Here is an 18,856-nt window from a genome sequence, read left to right as displayed (position 1 = left end):
TTTATGCATAAATACCAGGAGACCATAGAAAGACTGACAGAATTAATCAAGAAGCCAATATACACACATGGAGACAGTGCCTGGATACAACTTTTAACCTTCTTATTATTCAAAACTTAGACTGACAAATATATATGTAAAACCTATTACAAAAAAAAACCAAAAACCAAACAATTAAACAAGATATTTCTCTTATATCTGTTGTTGCTGTCATCTGAAACCTACAACACACTGCCAAGATAATTCTTTTTATTAAGGACAGTCTATAGTAAACACAGAAGAAGCCATGACTTTCAATTCACCCAAGCACATCTGAGCTGGCAAATCGTCTTTCCTGTTTAGACAAGAGTTTAGACTAACTTTCCCATGATCCATGTATGAACAGTCTTCTGTTTTCTTCAAACATTACATGCATCTGGTGACAGGCTTGTAACACAGATTTATGAAATGCTTTCAAGCTGTCAAAATTAACACTAAATTCTCTTAACATAAGAACATTCCACCAGTGGAGCAGTTGTTAATTACTCAGTTGCAATGACTGAAGCTGTACGGCAAACTCCTTATGCAGAGTATCAAATAAGGACAGAGTATACAAGCTGCCTTTCAGTAATTAAACCATTTTGGCAGTGCTGCCTAGCATGTTCTTTAGTGTATACTACCACAGAAGACACATGGGGAATAATCATGCATATCAGATCTAATATAAACTGTGCATATTTGCAGAATATAACCAAGACAGTTAAATTTATCTGCACACTGTCTCTTGGTAAGACACCTAACTTTGCAATAAATAACATTATTCCTTGTAGCTTGTCTCTGCTTTGCCACTGATATGTGATTCTCAGGATCTCAGTTTCTCTAAAGCTTATCTTCTCCCTTACAGAAACCCAAGCCTGTAGCCCTACTTTATGATTCAAATGGACCAAGAGGCAACAAAAGGCCCCATTTCCTCCACAACCTCCTCCTTCAAAAAGTGTGGCCCTGTGCACAGGCATATGAGTTCCTAGGAAAACTACCACCTTTGTTCCCTGGACAAGGCAGAGAGCAAAGCAGACAGGAAGGGATCCCCTTGCAGACAGCCAGCAGCAGTCCTGAACCCTGGAGTCCTGTACACACCTCAGCTGATGCCGTCAGTTATGGAAAGGAGAGGTCTTTCCAGCCCCACCACTCTGCCTGGATCCTGTGGCTACCTGGATGCCTCACTACAAGCTGATCAGGCAGACAAACAGCTAGATCTCCCACACCTTGTGCCTCCTGTCAGGATGCACAAGAAGGAGGAGCCAATAGGAAATTTGTGCTCTTCCTTCCTCTGCTGTTCTCCAAAAACGTTGGTTTGTCCGGCTTACAAAGCACAGTCCAGGCAAGTCAATGCTTCCAAGGTTTCTCCCTGGGGTTGCAGAGATATACAACTGTGGAGGGATCTGTAAGATATAGAAATAAAGCTTGTGGCTGTGCCACATTGCTGCAGTCTCAGGAAGCAGGGGACTATCAGATACAGCCCTTATCTTACCACTTTCTTCCACAAATCTTCAGAGCAGCACCTATGGCAGCATCCACAGTGCAGTGGCAGGCACTTTCAGCAGTGTCTGCTTTGCATGAAGAACAGCATCTGAAGATCAGTCTAACCATAAGGGACAAAATATGCAACTGTCCATGCATTAATTACCATGTACTTGAATAGCAACTCTTATTTTCCAGCATTAATTGCTGAAGGAATGGATAGGGATGGATTAGTAAACTTTCTGTTTGCTCCAGCATGTCTAAGGCATGAGTATCATCTGCTTCTTCATTTTTGTACCAGATTTTAATTCAAAGAGCAAACAAGAAAGCAGCTTGAATTTTGTAGCAGCCTTGCTCCACTTAGGAAGGACTTATAATACCCATAAGTGCTTTTATTCACTTTTTCAGTTTCTAATGAAAAGGGCATTTTTCATAATGAAGCAGCATAATATTTTTCAGTGTAACAGACAGTAATGATATCTTCATCTTATCTCAGTAGTGGAATCTGTAACAGAGAACAGTTTACAACCAACAGAAGCAAGCAGAAACAGGGCAATATTTGCACAGCTGTTCAGGATACCAAAAGCTACCAACTTTTGACAAAGTCTAAATTTGTGGCTTCTTGATGTATTCCAACTGCCTGACAGGACACAAACACAGCTAGTACCCTTCAGCATTAGCCTGCATGTAAGTTTAAATGTATGCACCATAAACAAGAGCCACCTAACGGACACTGTCTGCCACATCTGCCCCAAGCACAAGTCCAAGCCTTGAAATCGTCTTTTTACAGCACACATAGAATAGCCCTGTGCTTCTGCAGAGCTGTCACTGGGTTCATGACTGGGAACTGTGATACCTCAAAATCATTTGAATTCCACAACAATGTACCATTTTGGAAAAGAGACTCACACAGATTAAGCAACAAAAGCATACCAATAGTTTCCTGGGAAAAAAGATGATTTTCTTTCTAAACAGGCACATTTTTATATGCAGTGGGTTGGATTCAAAAACAAAATAATCCTTTGCTTCCCAAAAGGAAAGAGAAAGCAGACTATGAGTTTATTAATAACTATTACTACCTCATTCAGAAATGTGTGAAAAATCTCACACAGGACGTAAGAAGATCACAGGAGCCCCAGATTAACAGCAGTCAGAAGAAAACAGCTTTTATTGGCTATAATAAATGACTGAAGAATGCACCCATGACATCTGACATGCCTGAAGGCCACTTCTCTGAGACTATCTTTATGAATTGAAGCATTAACAACTACCGCCTTCTCAAAATGAAACAGTAATTTTACATTTCACTCTCCATTGCCTAAGAACTAAATGGACTTTATCAACAGCACACTGAAACCCAGCATTCAGTACTTCCCTGCATTCTGTGTGAATCAAAAAATCCCAGTGAACATCAAAACAGAAAACAATTAAGATGAATTACCACTGTCACACAGTTCTGTCCTATTTGTTACACAGGTTCTCTCTCCAAGTCTTACTCAACTGACTCATTTCACTAACATGGTAGAAATCTTTCTTTTGTCATGTTAGTTTTCTGAGCAGCATGCTGAATCAGCACTGCTCACTTTCCAAACTGTGCATTTATCTTGCCCTCCCTGTCTTTCCAAGGCACAACTGTCCAGCCTTAACTCAGATTAGGAAACCTCTCCAGCTGAAGAACCTGATGGAGTTCTGCTGTATGTAGAATTCACACACGCACCTCCTTTTTCTATTTTCCCTAAAGAAGAGTTTTTTGCCTAGTATTCCTGTCTTCCTGTCACATCCCCTCAATGCGATCTGTGCCTTCCAAAACCACAATGCAATACAAACATGCACTTCTGCACCAGAGTCCTGCACTCAATACCAGCAATACCTACTCTGTACAAAAATCCGACTCCAAAACACATGCTAAATATTTACAGGGAAAGCACGGCCATTCTGGTTTTAAAATTCAGTGCTAAAGAAAGATCTGTGTGTGTGTTTTATAACCTCAGTAATTATGAGGTTGCTAGTTGGGTAGGATATACAACTGTTAGGTCTCACTGATAAGCTCAGGAACACAAAACAACCTTTCAGAATTCTGATCACTGGCCAATTGCTGGGGTACTGCCACTTGAGGTCACTCATTCCCCTACTCTGAAAAATTCACAACCAAGGCTGACCTCTGAGACCAGTGCTGCCCTGTATCTGCAGCATGCATGGCTGAACAAGCTCAGTAAACCTGAGCATGATACTGCAAAGGGACAATTTCACACATGACCAATTTAGGAAAAATTCTCCTAAATGCCAGGAGATTGCTTAAAATCAGCATCTCTTGCTTTCCTGCATCTATTCTGCGTTACAGTGTACTAAAAGGGAAAGAACATAATAACAGCTCTTTGAATGACAGCTCCTTTAACATACTTAATCCACTTCATGGCCACTGCCTCTCAATGCTCTACAGGGAACTCTGGCAAAATACCATGCTGCAGCAATATTAATGATAAAATATAATTTTATTGAATCAGAAGGTCTTTCCAAGGCACTCAATGGAGAAAACACAAGGAAGACTGAGAGACTCTAGAATATAAAGGGAAAACAGAAGAAAAAAATAGAGAAATTAAGATTTTTTTACTTTTCCTTTTTTTAAATGCAAATTCTCTCATGAAGCAGGACCTATCTGCAACAAAACAACAAATAAAATCTCTTGAAAAGTTCTTGTTTTCTTACTGAAGCTTTTTTTGCTTTACAAGTTTTTCATTCCTTTAGAACCACCATCGTGTTTATTGAAGTTTATAAAAAGGAACAGCTGTAGGCTGTACAGATTATCAACACATTCCCTACTATAAACTAACTTTAACCACATCATTACTACAAAGAAACTCGCACAACGTACATTTGGGATTTACCAACTAGTGGCAAACTAACAGTTTTCCTAATTTTAAAAGCTTTTTTTTTCCTATTCCTCCCTGGCCTGATCAGAGACAGCAGTTCCATCTGAGAAGGAGCCTGACCTGCTGCTAATAACTCACACAAAAGACAACATCATTTCTGTTTTGATATACTTTACTTTTAAAAGAACCTCAAAAACTTACGATGTACTGCATTTACCTCACTAAAATATAAATCTCTTTCTCCAGTTTGTCTGAAAATTGTTCCACTGAGCAAGAGGCTGGGAAAAACAAAATTAAACAAACCTTTGACAGCAAGGTAGGGGTTAGGGGGAAAGACACTCTCTAGACACAGAGTAATACTATACCACTGGAAACTACTTTTGATTTTGTTTTTTCAAAATACAAAACCCCAAACACTGGAATGGGAGATTAATGGATTGTGACCTATTTCATGTTTTTTTGGATTAAAATACTATGATAAATTTTAACCTTCAGATCTTTATCTCTTTCTTCTCAGTCTTCTTACAGACTAGTTGCTGCTGAGGTATGCTGCAAGTTCAATCATCTCTTTCAAGAAATCTAAGTAGAAAACTATTTTCAAGCTTCCCACAAGACTGGTTTTCCAGTAAGATCCATACACCATCAAAAGCCTTTACAAGTGGAAGAGTACGAGGGTTTGCGGTCTTAAGTTCCTACATATCCTTCCTATCCCTCTTTTCACAGGCTCTCATGCTGTCCCATTATGTGGTTCTGCCTGTGTATATGTTTTTCCTATATGACGGGCACATTCATTTGGAGACCAAGGCTCAGAGTGTAAAATTCTCTGGGTAACAACTGCTGTCATCAGCTCACATCTAACTTAAATGAATCATCTGTATCATCACTCCCAGAGAGTCTTTTCAAAGAGCCCTACGCAAACCCAGAAGATTTTGTAGTACTCTTATTAGGCAAGCCTTAATCACCTACAGAAGAGGAAGCATGAAAGTCAACCTCTGAAGCTCTTAGAGCTGAAATAATGCTCATAATATTCCTTTCAAAATCTGAGTTTAGATCTTTTGTTGCTCAATCCATTAGCAATCTTGAAAATAAAATAAAAACCAAAACAAAACAAAAAACAATTACCCATCTCTAAAGCACATGCACAAATCCTTACATAATTAATACTTACGTTACTTTACACGTTCAAAAAATGCTGTAAAAGCAGGTTACCGCCACAGGAAATGCTGGGCTACCATGACATGAGTTAAGCAGATGACTTTTCTTCTGAGTAGTGAACCCAAACCTGACATAGAAGAGGTGGTCAAGGCTGCAGAGTGAAACCAGAAGAAAACTACTTTTCCTCTCTCAACTCCTTCAGACCACCGTTCATTGCCAATGCACATCCTTAAGTTCTGTGTTTGTATGATACCTTTGCCTTCAAAATTCCTTGAACTTCTGAGGCCTTATCTTTCAGGTGTCTGAAGTGAAAACTTCTTTCCAGTACAGTTCAAGTAATTACTCACTGACCAGTGATAGATCATAACTTTTTTCAAATACCAAGCAATTCCCAATAGCTCCCCTTCTTTTTAACACACAGAAAACTTGCTTGTGCTGTCCAAAAAGAGATTTCTATTTTAAATACATTCCTGATCCTTATGTCTATGCATTTTTAAATAGAAGACAAACACAGTTAACCAATCTCAGCCAAGGCACACTGTATGTGTATGGCCAAACTTCGCAAAGATTTGGGAAGGGCTCTCCCCACGTGGGTGTGCCCTTCCAGCCTGTGCAGTGGATTTTTTAGGTGAGCACAGCATGCGCAGAACTGGCCCCAATTTAAACCTACACTTAACTGCTCAGTCACAGGTAAAAGGAATTTTACAAATACCTTAAAATACATAGCCAAAGTTAAATAAATATAGATACATAGAATAATGAATGCATGTTCAGCTACAAAGTTACATTAAACAATCCAAACTCCTCCCTAAAGACAATTCCCATCAATTACTGTCTTTGAAAGTCAGTCACCTGGATTCTCCAACTCTCTTTAAGAAATACCATCAATCTTTCTGAAATATGCCTTTTTTCCCTTATAAAGCAGAAGGAATTAGGTACTTGATTTTACACTCTAAAATCTGAAGCAAAATGAAGTGAGACATTATCTTGAAATGATAAAACAGAAACAAGTTTAGGATAGTAGTATTTGTCACAAATGAGGTATAACACAGCAGAAAATACATTCCTCTTTCCTACAATTTTTAATTTAGCTAGAAGAAGCCACAATTCCTTCTTCACTGAAAACAGATTGAGAATGAGATCTCTTGCTACTCTTTTGAATCTTTGGGAATCATGGACATATTCTAGCAACAGAGTAAAAAAAATGTATTTTTCACCAACCCTTTTTAATTTAGTTGGTTTTAAAAATTGATTCCGAAAATCAACAATGCAACATTACAGGTTTATCGCTCAGGGAATTAACACTGAGGCTTTTGATGAATATTTCATGCACAGTAGCTATTAGTCTTTCAAAAAAGTAAAAGACAAAAGTTTCCTTTTACTGCCCCAGACTGACATCTACATTCAATTTAATAACTCCTAGGGGCCTGTGCCCAGATCTGTCTTGCATGTTGCTGACATTGTTAGCATCTCAAACTACACTGATCTTTGGTAGGCAACAGCGTGCAATCTTTCCCTTCTTTAGGATGGAAGATAACTTATTGCTGTTGCACCTCTACTGAGGCAGCTGCAGTGCCTATTTGGAAGCAAGGCAGCAGAACGTGTCAAAACATTTGAGGTCAAGGCAAAGAAAACAGAGAAAGCTGGAACAAAAGCTGAAATTGTAATTTCACTCCAAAGTGAACCACTGGCTGCATAAACTGGTTCTCACCTCAAAACTGTTAGGGGGAAAATTCCTTAGGTGTAAGACACATTAAGCCCTGTCACTCATGATGTCCCTTTAAAATGGAGTTCTTCAGCCTACTCTGTATTTTTAAACCTCATCTGACAGCACTGCTTTTCCTATAGGCACACTACAGAAAGTTTTCAGGAATGTAATTTCTCTAGTATAAAATAACTAAAACACTACAGACAAAATTCTGCATTTTTATAGCACAGTTTTCCAGGTGCACAAGAACATCCTGGGTTAAATCACAGGGAGGAAAGGTGAGAAACCTTGCAGAACAGCTGAGGATCATGCCAGATCCAAATCTTACTTACTCAAGTGTCCATTTCAAATCAAACTTCAGCACTAAAAAACAGATCATGTTTGAGATACATAAAGCCTGCAGTGAGGCTACACATAACCACTTAATTATTTTGTAATTGGTCAGAGGTGCAATCAATTTCCCAAATAATAAAACTCAGTTTCTATCTACTCGTCAATTCTTCTGCCATATGTAATAATGTATGTTTATACTGCATACAGCTTAGATGTCTTTGCATTGGTGCATTCTGGGAAAATCTGTGCAGCCACCCCCTAGCACCTCATTAAGAGCTCCAGGAAGGGAGGAGGAAAAGGGGAATACAGGGAAAACAGGAAACCAACTCGTGCCTATATATGCATTCCACATAGTCGATGGGTAACATGTCTTGACCACCACATTTCATGGAAACTGCATGGAAGTTACCAGACAAAATGGTAGAAGGGTTGGAAGGAAAGCGGTTAAAAAGTATTCTGCACTCTGCAAAAAGGAAAGGACTCACAAACTTCATTGTGGAAATAAAATCAATAGAGCACTCTAGAAGGACAAAACATAATTAGTTATCAGGGTTACAGACATTAGGCAAGGGCATATCTGAACTTAAAGCAAGTTTTGCAGAAAATTCGTTACTTTTACAGCTCAAAGTTCTAGATGGTCTCATCAAGAATCAGTATCTACAACTGCAGAACCTCTCAGAGCGGGTACCTGCATTGTTGAAATATGTTGTAGTTTGGAATTATTATGTAAATTCTCTCCCCTGCCACTAACTGCCCGTGGCATTAGTTAACAAAGGAAGTAGTGAACTGCTACCGTTTTCTTCTTGATCGCTTGGGTGGGAGCAGGTTGTCTCTTTGGGGACATTTTCCATTTTTTAACTCGGTGGAACGCAGGAGCGGGGTGTGTGTGTGCTGCCGAGGACGGAATCTGTTTTTAATCGTGCTCCTCGCTGCTGCTGGCTGCTGCTGCTGCTTCTTGCTGAGCCGCTTCTTTTTCTCCTCGCCATGGCTGTTCTCCTGCTTTCTGCATTTGGGGGTCCCGGTCTCTGCTCCAGTCTCATCGCCACCTGCAGTGTCACGGCCTGCCCACCCTGGCTGGGGCAGTGACCTGGGAGAGAGAAGTTGCAGTTGCTTTCCAGGACACACATGGCAGTTTCTCCGCTTCGTTTTCCTTCTTCGTTTGGGACAACGGACACAGAGTGAGAGTCAGAATTCATCCGAGTGCTGACCGCTCGTCTGTCTCGCTGGAGAGGGACTGGGAGATCACCTGCAGCCAGCCGGGTTGTGACACAGACACTGCTCATAAGTATAACTCTTCTCCAGGAGGAAACTTGCTGGTGTGGGGGTTGTTGTTGTTTTTTTCCTGTGGTCGGGGAAGCGGTTTGCTCTGGTCTGTTTACAGTTACAACTATACCTACATGTGTGTATATATATGTATCACTTAAGACCAGTTATCCTTCTTGTATCCATTTTCTGATTAAAGTTCCTTTTCTTAAATTTGATAAAGAGTGGCATGATTATTGTGAAGGAAACCCCCTCCTCCGCTTGTGGGTAAACATTTTGGGTTTTTTTTTCCCTCAAACCAAGACAAATAGTAATTTGACAAAATCAGCAGGTAATTTATTATCCTTCCCATCTCTTTCAAATTAGTGGAGGACAACACAGTGTAACAATAAGAAGGAGAGGTTTTGTCCATGATGATGTCTCTGTGATTCACAGCAATGAGCGTGTCCTGCAACCTACTTGGTGAGGTAATCCAAGCATGAGGTGTCTGTGTTACAACCATGACAAGTTTTGTAGTATTAATCAAACCTGGAAGAGGTTTCTGAAGTTTGTCCCACCCAAACCAGTTTTATACATTTTTTGGTATCAAGAGAAGGGAGAACAGCAGGTTTTTTCCCCTTGCAGTATGGCATGCTGCAACTTGTCAAAGTACTTGGTGTTACACCTGGGTGGGGATGGATGCAACCACACACGTTCTATCCTCCTGCCCTATGCTCTGAAACAGAGAATATTTTAGGCAGTATCTTTCAAAAATAATTTAATGATGTCCACACACACAGACACCTTAATTCCTACACTGGAAATAAAAAAAATTAACATCCTATTTTGAAGCAGTTGAAACAGAATGGGAAATAGCACCTTAAAATTAATGGAAGGGTTTCAGACAATTTCTGTTCATAAACGAAGCTCACCTGCCTCACTGCTTGCCTACCACTTTTTCATTTATACTGACTGTTAGGAAAAGTCTCTTTTTATATTTTATTTACTTGTTTTTAAATCAACTACTTTCAGTTTCTTGTGCGTCATACCATTCCTGCAACATCTGCACTGGTTGTATGGAATTACAATCAAGATTTTGCTGCAGCTGTTCCTGTGTTTTGAATGTGGCCTGCAGAGATAAGTCATGTGAAGCTGATCTCTTACCACCTCATTCATCCCACTCTCCTCCACAATGGCATTCCCAAGAGTAAAGAATTTTGGACGGTAGTTAGCAACACTCAGGTCATTTGCACAGTACATTTTTAATTATGTAACTTTCTGAAAGTCACTCAGCATTCCTGGACCAAGCTATATTTTGTTAGTGTGAAGAACATAAGAAATGTCAATTGCATCAAAATTCTTTTGTGTTTTTCACACTCCTGATTGAGTTCCAGACGGGTAAATGAAGAGGTCCAAGTAACTTCCTCCGTGGGCTGCCTGAAGAGAGTGCGCAGAAGCAGAGAAGGAAAACCCAACCCCACTGTAGTTTGTGATATTTCCTTATCTTACAGATTTTTCATTACATTTGCTGTTACCATTACAAGTGAAAGATGCTCTAAGAAACACCAGGAACAAAGGATTTTCAAAACTGTGTTTCACCACCTAAGTGTATTTGTTTCACACAAAAATTACACACACACTCATACTTCCAAACTGTCTGAACAGAAGGTTGTAACAAAGACAGAATTGTAGTAACATGGCTGAAGTCTGCCCTTCTGTAAAGTAACACAAATAGCTGCACACTTGTTCCAAAACAAAATCACAGCCAAGTCAATGTCCACTTGCTTGTATTTTCTGTAGCATCAAACCAAAGGTATCTTCTTCAACCAGCACAGAATTTTTAGATTAAATAGCTCATTTGCAAACACGTTAAACTACTGTAAAATTTGTTATTTTGATTTATCAAGTGATTTACCACAGACCTACCAGATGACCTATGGAAAATCTCTCATTTCCCCTTCCACAACAGCTTTCTATGGAAACTAAAAAATAAATGAACTTGAGTATCAGAATAACCTTCTTAAAGAGCTGAAATTTTCATTTAAATCTTCACAGCCTCAAGACCCCTTTTAGATAAATGATTTTATACTAACAGTGAAGTAGTCAGATTTACAAAGTCAGTAAGAAGTCATAAGTTTCACATTTTAATCACTCATAGCCACTGTATTTGATTTACTCCACAATTTCCAACAGAAAATGAAAAAGTTTTGAAGAATGAGTTATTCTCAGTGTAAATCTCTAGCAGGCCTCTGTCAGTCATGTTAGTATTCTTCCTGGTAGTTTTTCCTTTCTCCTGATTGAAACTACACACAGTTTAATTACTTCATTACTTAGTGACTTCTCACCTTAAAAGACTGTAAATATATGGAAATTTAAACCAATACATAACAACTCTCCATGGAATAGAGTCAACCATTATAAACATCAGTGTAGGTTGTGAATTCAGTATCCTAACACTTTCACAAAGACAAAGTGAAAATCTGTCGAAGTCTAGAATGCTTCTATCAAAGGATATGTACGTACATACATAAAAGACAGAAATAAGTAATTCCATACTTTAATACAGTATTTCCTTGCCACAAATTGTACACTCCCTTGGCTATATTAGAACAACTTGTGGGAATGTACCATTCTAAAAATTAAATCTTAAAAAGAAGTTTCAGTGCTGGACATTTGTTGGGAAGACTAAGCTTTTTGTTATTTTGCTGGCAATTTATTTTTTTTCTACTTATATATTCATTAACTCCAGTTCATTGTACTTTTGTTCAACTATAGGGAAATAACTGTTTAGTTTACAGCACAGTTTATATTCAAATTATATTCAGTAGAGACTCTACTCATCATAAGTGTCAACAGGAAAAAAATCATGACAGATTTAAGACTTGAGATTTTTTCATAAACTTTGAAGGAACACTGAAATTACAAAGCATGCTCAACTCACTGTAAAGCATTTTCTCTAAGCATGTGCCAAGTGAAGTATATTAAAGGATTTTTTTCTTCTAGATGTACTACAGGACTTTATGCTCCATTTTTCATTTCTACATATTTGAGATAATTAGAAAAGCCCTGTCTTCTGAATGCAGTCAAACTTACTGTTTGCTTAGCTGTCTCTGAACTTAAGAGTGTTTCTGCTCTGTGAAAACACTTCCATTACAGCTAGTAACACTGGAGAAGAAGCCATTTTTCACCCCCATACAAATGAAAATTCAGGGGAAGATCTAGAGTTCAAAATGAAGAGATATTTTACTGCCAATAGGAAGAAAAACATCTTTACAGATCAGTCAGCTGTTGCACTAACAACATCAAATAAAGAAATTGTAGAGCTTATTCTACCCTTTATCAATAATGCATGGCTGCGCAGACAATTTATAGCTGTTTTCCATCACTGAGTATTGTGCAGTACTAAATTAAGTCTACAAAATTCAAGGACAGTCCACCCACACAGCTACTGTAAGCCAGCCAGGCCACTTGAATAAACATTTTAAAGGCATAAAGTGAGCTTTATTAGCATGCTGAGACACAGTTTGTAGTGGACAAAGCATCTCCTTTGAAGAAGTAAAAGTACTTTCAGCAGAAAGAGAGGAGTTACACTTGTGCCTTACATATAGAGAAAAAGCAAAAGGGAAAAAATACATAGCCAACAGCTCAAAATCCTGATCTTGTTAAGATTAAAACATGGTGCAAGATAATTTATTTTCTATACTAGAAAATGATTGTCAGTCTCAGAAAATCCTGAGAGGTGCTGAATGGGTCAGGCTCTGACAGCAAAACTGCTGCATTTTTACATTGCATTGCTCCAAAGACTAATAGGCTTTTTTTTAATCCTTCACAAGTCATATAAATCAGAAATCATACAAGGCCTTCATCTAGATAAAGAACTAGCCACTGTACTGAAATAGTCTCAGCAACATTTATGGCACCAGTAAACAAGGGAATTTGTCCCTTCCACAGGTCAAATTAATGAAAATATGATACAGTACAAGGTGGTTGCTTTTGGTTAGTGTCACTGCATCCCACCACAGCAGTCCTAGCTCCTGAGTGCCTGAAATGCAAGAAAGCATCAAGGAACTTGGAGTGAGATGCTGGCCACCAGCAACAAAAAGATATACAGATATCACAGAATCACAGACTATTCTGAGTTAGATGGGACCCACAAGGATCATCAAGTCCAACCCTTAAGTCAATGGCCAATAGAGGGGATTGAACCCATGACCTGGCATTATTACAACCAAGTTTTAACCAACTGAGCCAATCTCAGGGTCAATGCAAGTGCCAGGCCTGCACATCCAACAGTTTTGCTCGGGCTCTGCTCTGGCACAAACCAACATGCCAGCTGGACACTCGTCAGCCTTGTTTCTGATGTGCAATCAGGTGTAAGCAGCCATAACATGGATGGCAGCACAACCAGGAGGTGGGTTTGGATCACACTGCAGAGTTCTACTGCTGTTTCAGTCACATTGCATAGCTCTAAAAAAGCATGAGGTTTGTGACAACCTTTTCATACCCAGAGCAGCACTCCAGGTGGGCCTCTCCAGGTGTCTGTGTCAACTGGCATGAGAAGATGATGTCCCTGCCTATCAAAAATGCGTTTGTACAATGTGGGAAGGTGGAAGATGTAGCCCAGCATGGCTGGGCACTCAATGGCTTTCTGGCATATTTAAGCACAACAAGTAAGAGCAGGAAGGATGCAAGAGGCAGAGCTTGAGCCACATCTGATTTAAGTTGGCCAAGTAGAAATACCTGGCCCGAAAAAAAAATTTACTGCACATTATTGTGCAGGTGTTGAGAAAAGAAAATCAGCTCTGTTCAGTGGTATTTGGATTTGAGCAAAGTTTAACTTCACTTACAATATGCATGCTTTCTCAAAAATAAGATCTACTTTGCACATGCAAGTATCTCATTGACCTCTAAAGCCAACTAATCAGTGTGTAAAACTCTTATTTAACTGCTCCAGCAAGCCCAGAAAATTCAAAAAGAGCGAGATTACAAGATAAGCAGAAGTGTAAGAAACTTAGAGTTTAAGAATTAGCTAAGCAAGGCAGCTGAGTATTTGTATTCCAAACTGCCAGAAGCATAAGCTTTTCTTCAGAAGGTTGGTTGTTTTGAATTTTTTTTCTCTTAAATAGGCTCAGCTTCTGCTGTGAAAAGTGAAACTTCTGTTTTGTAGTCCGATGATATTGCAATAAAACTTTTGGCTAAATCAAGGCTACAGGACACAGTTTGAGAAACCCTAGGCAATCCCAGTGAAGCAACCATGGCTTTATAAGTGGAAATTAATTTTAATAAGTCCACTGCTCATCTCACATTGCCAAAGTCTGTGATCCAATTAGAAGTGCACTGCTTTAATGACCTGCATGATCACATTCAGTCAAGTTCAGAGACAGACAAAATGCTCTTGGTCCCTCTCCATGGAGAGTGTCACACCAGTGGTATTCTGGCTTTAGAACTCATAGGAAGAAAGCACTGAGGCAGTCACATTAGTATTTCAAGGTATCACTTATCTGTACAAACACAAAATGCTTTGAGCACTATCACTGTCTTCCCAATCCATAAGATGGGGCCCTGCTTTTCAGGGGAGGGCCAAACACCTGCCTGCCCATAAGAAGGAGTGAACGAACTCCGTGTTTTACTCCACTTGTGTGCAAGGCTTTTGCTTTCCTACTAAACTGTCTGTGTCTCAATGCATGGGTTTTCTCACTTTTACCTTTCTGATTCTCTCACCTATCCCACTGGTCGGGGAGTGAGTAGCTATGTGTATGTATCAACCACAGGTTGATTACAGAGCAACAGGGAGTGCTAGGACAGTCTTCTTCCCTTTGCCTCCAGAAAATGAAATCATATCTTACCTTAAAGATTCTAACAGAAGTGCCAGTCTCTACTTTCCTTCAGGCCTTTTTGAACATCAGAAACAATGCAGTGGATTCAGCTGATGCAGCATGTCAGCATTTGACAGCACATTCAAGTACCTGAGAGTCATGCTACAAGAAGAGAAATGAAAAGCACCAATTAGCCATTGCACATGTTGGGCAATAGATCTCACATCTAAAATCCCTGATGCCTGGTTGAGCCATGCTGCTAAACAATAAAGAAGTTACCAACAATCACAAATATGAAAGGCCAAGGCATTTTTTGTTTCCAAGGTGAAATGCACTAGCCAGATTTTGGCTATAGAACCCTGGAAAGAAAGCATACATCTTGCAATAGTTATGTCACCCTACGCTGCCTTCCCAATTTAAATCTTCTTTGTTCAAACAACAGTCCACGTGAATTAACAGAAACAAAGCTCCAGACATGTCAGGATACACCAGCTATGCCAGTTACAGAAAAACAACAGTAAAAGTTTGTAAGCTGGTACTAGTTTGAACTGAGAAATACATCAGAAGCCCATGACAGCTAAGTATGAACACTACATAAGCCAGGATGTTGGTGTACATGGAAGACATAGGGAACTACTTTATATACTATAGGAAAAGGAGGGACATCCACAGACACATCTTATTTCCCTGAATAGGCTTTTTTCAAAATTCTCATCTCGCACGAACTCATACATACACACAACTCAAAGTAAGTAAGGACACTCCAGCTGCAGAGGAGTTCATGCCTGCATCACTACAGCACATAAGGCATCTGTCTTCCTCCACAGCAATTCAGCAAAGATGTTCCCTCACTAAGGTTTAGACATTTGTTTTTCAGCTCCAAATCATTTGATGTGTTTAAACTTCCCAAAACTGCAAGCATGTGCACATACACACAGTCCCTTGCACTGAGATATCCCACCTAATAACCACACAGGGTACAGTCCAAGTCAGCTACACCCACCCTGAGGCAGTCCTGATGTTGAATAGTTGCACAATGATGCTCCTTTGACATCTGACAGCTATGGAGAGATGAGCGAGCAGAATAACTTGTCTACATCTAGCATGGTTACTCAAGAGAGTGTTAAAGATCATTTTCAGGTAAAAGACACTTTTCATCCAGCTTTTGAAGTATTTCCCTAAAGGTTTTGTACAAACAACTGCTGTGTCAGTTTGTAAAACTACAGAGATGGGACCTTAACGAAGCATATCATATCAGGTAAGAATTAAAGAAAATTTATTATAAATTAATTAAAAAAACAGCACGAAAAGCATGTCACAGCCCCATGTCCCTACACAGTGAGAGAGAGAGAGAAAGAGAGCGAAACAGACAGACAGACAGTTTTAATCATACACTGCTGACAAATCCTTGATACAGCCTCCTAAGGATTCTCTTCATAAACTAAAATAACAAGTAGCATTTGAAGGGAAACTACAAGGGTCTGTCTTTGGGAGGTAGAGAGAAGGAAATGAACTGTGACACCTGAGGTTCTAGAAAGTTCATAACTGTTACAAAACCAGAAATCCAGAAGCCCCAAGCTTAGATGAGCTTTAAGCTAATATTCAGCATTCTTAAATTACTCCAAGAAAATGGCAGTCAATTTCTTCTCCCCTTTAACACTTTCTCAATACATTTAGTTATACCTTTAGCTATTTAAGTCAACCATGAACATTTTACACAGCATGTTACCTACTTATGAAACCTTAAAAATGCTTTTCTTAGAATTAGGGTACATTCTAAGCTGATTACGAGTATCTTCATTTACATAATATTAAAAACTGTAATGCATTAGGAAACTTGAGATTAGTGAAAACAAATTATACCCTTGGAGCTATATATTCACAGGTAATAGGAAGTACCGTAATCATTGCATTGCTGTATAACCTCCTGCACTGTACTTCTGTATAAAGCAGTACAGCAGTTTCCAGATGTTCAATCAACAGTCACACATCCTGAGCTGCTGTTCAAGGACACAAAAACCTATCTTTAAAAGCCCTGCTGCCATGTGTCCCCCTACCATGGTGTCTAGATCATTCAGGTAGTCCTCATGGGTTAATTTTTCTTCAACAGATTTCACATTTTGCACAATGCTGCACAGGTAGCATAAACTCTCTACCAGGTTCTCTCTATAGTTCAGCTGAAGAGAGTTTATGCCCATACCTGGTCCAGATCAGCTTGAAAACACAGTAACTGTGCAACATGAAAGACCAGAACCAGGACATGGCTTGAGCCACAAGATGAACTACTGACAACTTTGTGGACATTGCACCTCTTGATCAGAGGACTCATCAAAAGTCAGAAATCCTTTGGGAGCTAAGATTTATCATATACCTCAATGTTTTCCGCGTCAGATGGAAAGAATAGTTTAGTTTTGCTTTTCATCCCAAACAAATCACAGCACACATGTACAAACAATCATCTCACTCCTACATATTCAAGCACAACCAAAACAAAAATATTACACAGAATACCCATTTTTTCCCTTAGAGGAAGAACAAACCACACCTAAAAGGTATTAATAAAAACACTAAACACTGGAAAATACTCTGTTACTACGGGGATTTTAAAAAAAATACATAACACTATAAGCAAAATTTTAATCTCTATAGAATGGATGTATGTTTCTCACATAAAGTAATTGTTCTTCTAAACTGCCTCATAAGTGGCAATTTAATTTCATCCCCAGGCAGAAAATTTACTCAGTGATTAGCATAACCAAGTCCCAAGTAGAAAGAAAGACAAGCAGAAATTAATTAAACACAGTCAAACAATTAAGCAGAGATACTACATATACAAAGGCAGTCCATTGCTGAGAAAGTTGTAATTTTTACAGGAAGTTCTACTCTTCAGAACATTTTAGATTAAAACAAAGCTTGCTATGCAACAGATATTCCTTAAATTCCCAAGGACATGATGCCACCAATTCTTAATGGAAAGTCCACATATCACACAGCACATTTTACTAACTTGACAAGTTAACTACAGCCAGCTAACACATGTATTCCATCTTCTCTCCTTTTTCATTTTAACATTGTTCAACACCTCCTCCCACAGGTTCCTCCAACATATCCACCTCCCTCCAGCAGCCTCATTCACTTACCCAAAGAGGGATTTATGCTGGCCTGAAAAAACATCAGCCCCCTTTTCTTGGGGCTCCAAGGATATGCCTGGCTAACTTACTGAGATATGTCTCAGATGTTGTGTCCAACAAACACTTCTAAGTCAGTTAAAGACATCCTGTGTAGGACCAGAAAGGTAGTTACATTCTTGCTGTGAAGGAGACATTATTTTAAAAGAAATTTGAAGATACCATTACAAGTGGTAAAGACACTATTTCCTGGTGAATATATTCTACATTTTTGGGCAGAAACCTTTTAAGTAGTCAAAAGCACTACTCAGCCTTGGTACACTTCACTGGCATAAGTTCTCGTAATTGCTAAAGGAAATAACTAAGGCTATGTCTGCATGGCACAAAGCACCATACTAATTGACCCTGAGAAGACACTAATTAATCTGGGCAGGGAGCCACAGTAACATGACTACTCTGCATCGGGAATCTCCCCATGGTGATGCATCATTAGTGCCATTTGGACACCCCTCCTCCCACCCCAAGCAGTCTCTCTCACATGAAAGAAGAGTCTTACACAAAAGATGAACCCTTCATCTCAGAAACTGATACACTGCTCAATTTTATTAAGGTCTACAATCTTCAGCAGACAGTGCTGAGCTGCGCATTGCAGCAATTCTTGACAAACAGTGAAATAACTGACAGGTATTACTGGGGATCCATGGCTGCTGGGAGGAGGAATATGAGAGGGTATAACTATGGACAGCCTCCTGGGCTCCAGCAGGAAAGATTTAGAATAGTATCTCAGAGGAGCAGTGTGTAACGATAATGGTGATTGTCCAACAATGTTGTGTGGCAATTCAAGCTACATTCTACTTTCTTACCTATTACTGAAATACGGAGAGACCCTCTAGCACTACTGTAAATGTTCTCAATTTAGTTAGTGACAAATGGGATTGAGTCCATCATCAGCATATTTGCTGATGACACCAAGTTGGGAGGGAGTGTCGACCTGCTGGAAGGCAGGAGGGCTCTGCAGAGGGATCTGGATAGACCTGAGACATGGGTTGACTCCTATGGGATGAAGTTCAATAAGGCCAAGTGCCGGGTCCTGCACTTTGGCCA

At 39.4% G+C, this 18,856-nt stretch overlaps 1 protein-coding gene across 2 annotated transcripts in view; it reads right to left on the bottom strand.

The window, feature by feature from the left end:
• Positions 1-18,856, bottom strand: part of KANK1 (KN motif and ankyrin repeat domains 1) — a 131,290-nt gene that overhangs the window by 82,574 nt on the left and 29,860 nt on the right. For both annotated transcript variants that reach the window (XM_071579856.1, XM_071579855.1), the window contains exon 2: positions 14,655-14,786. The gene's annotated coding sequence lies outside the window, so the exon portion shown is untranslated. The remainder of the gene's footprint in view (positions 1-14,654; positions 14,787-18,856) is intronic.

This window comes from Pithys albifrons, chromosome Z (assembly GCF_047495875.1).
Source record: "Pithys albifrons albifrons isolate INPA30051 chromosome Z, PitAlb_v1, whole genome shotgun sequence".
In the NCBI taxonomy this organism is placed as follows: Eukaryota; Metazoa; Chordata; class Aves; order Passeriformes; family Thamnophilidae; genus Pithys; species Pithys albifrons.
Note: the sequence above shows the minus strand (reverse complement) of the source record. Positions and strands in the feature narration are given on the sequence as shown.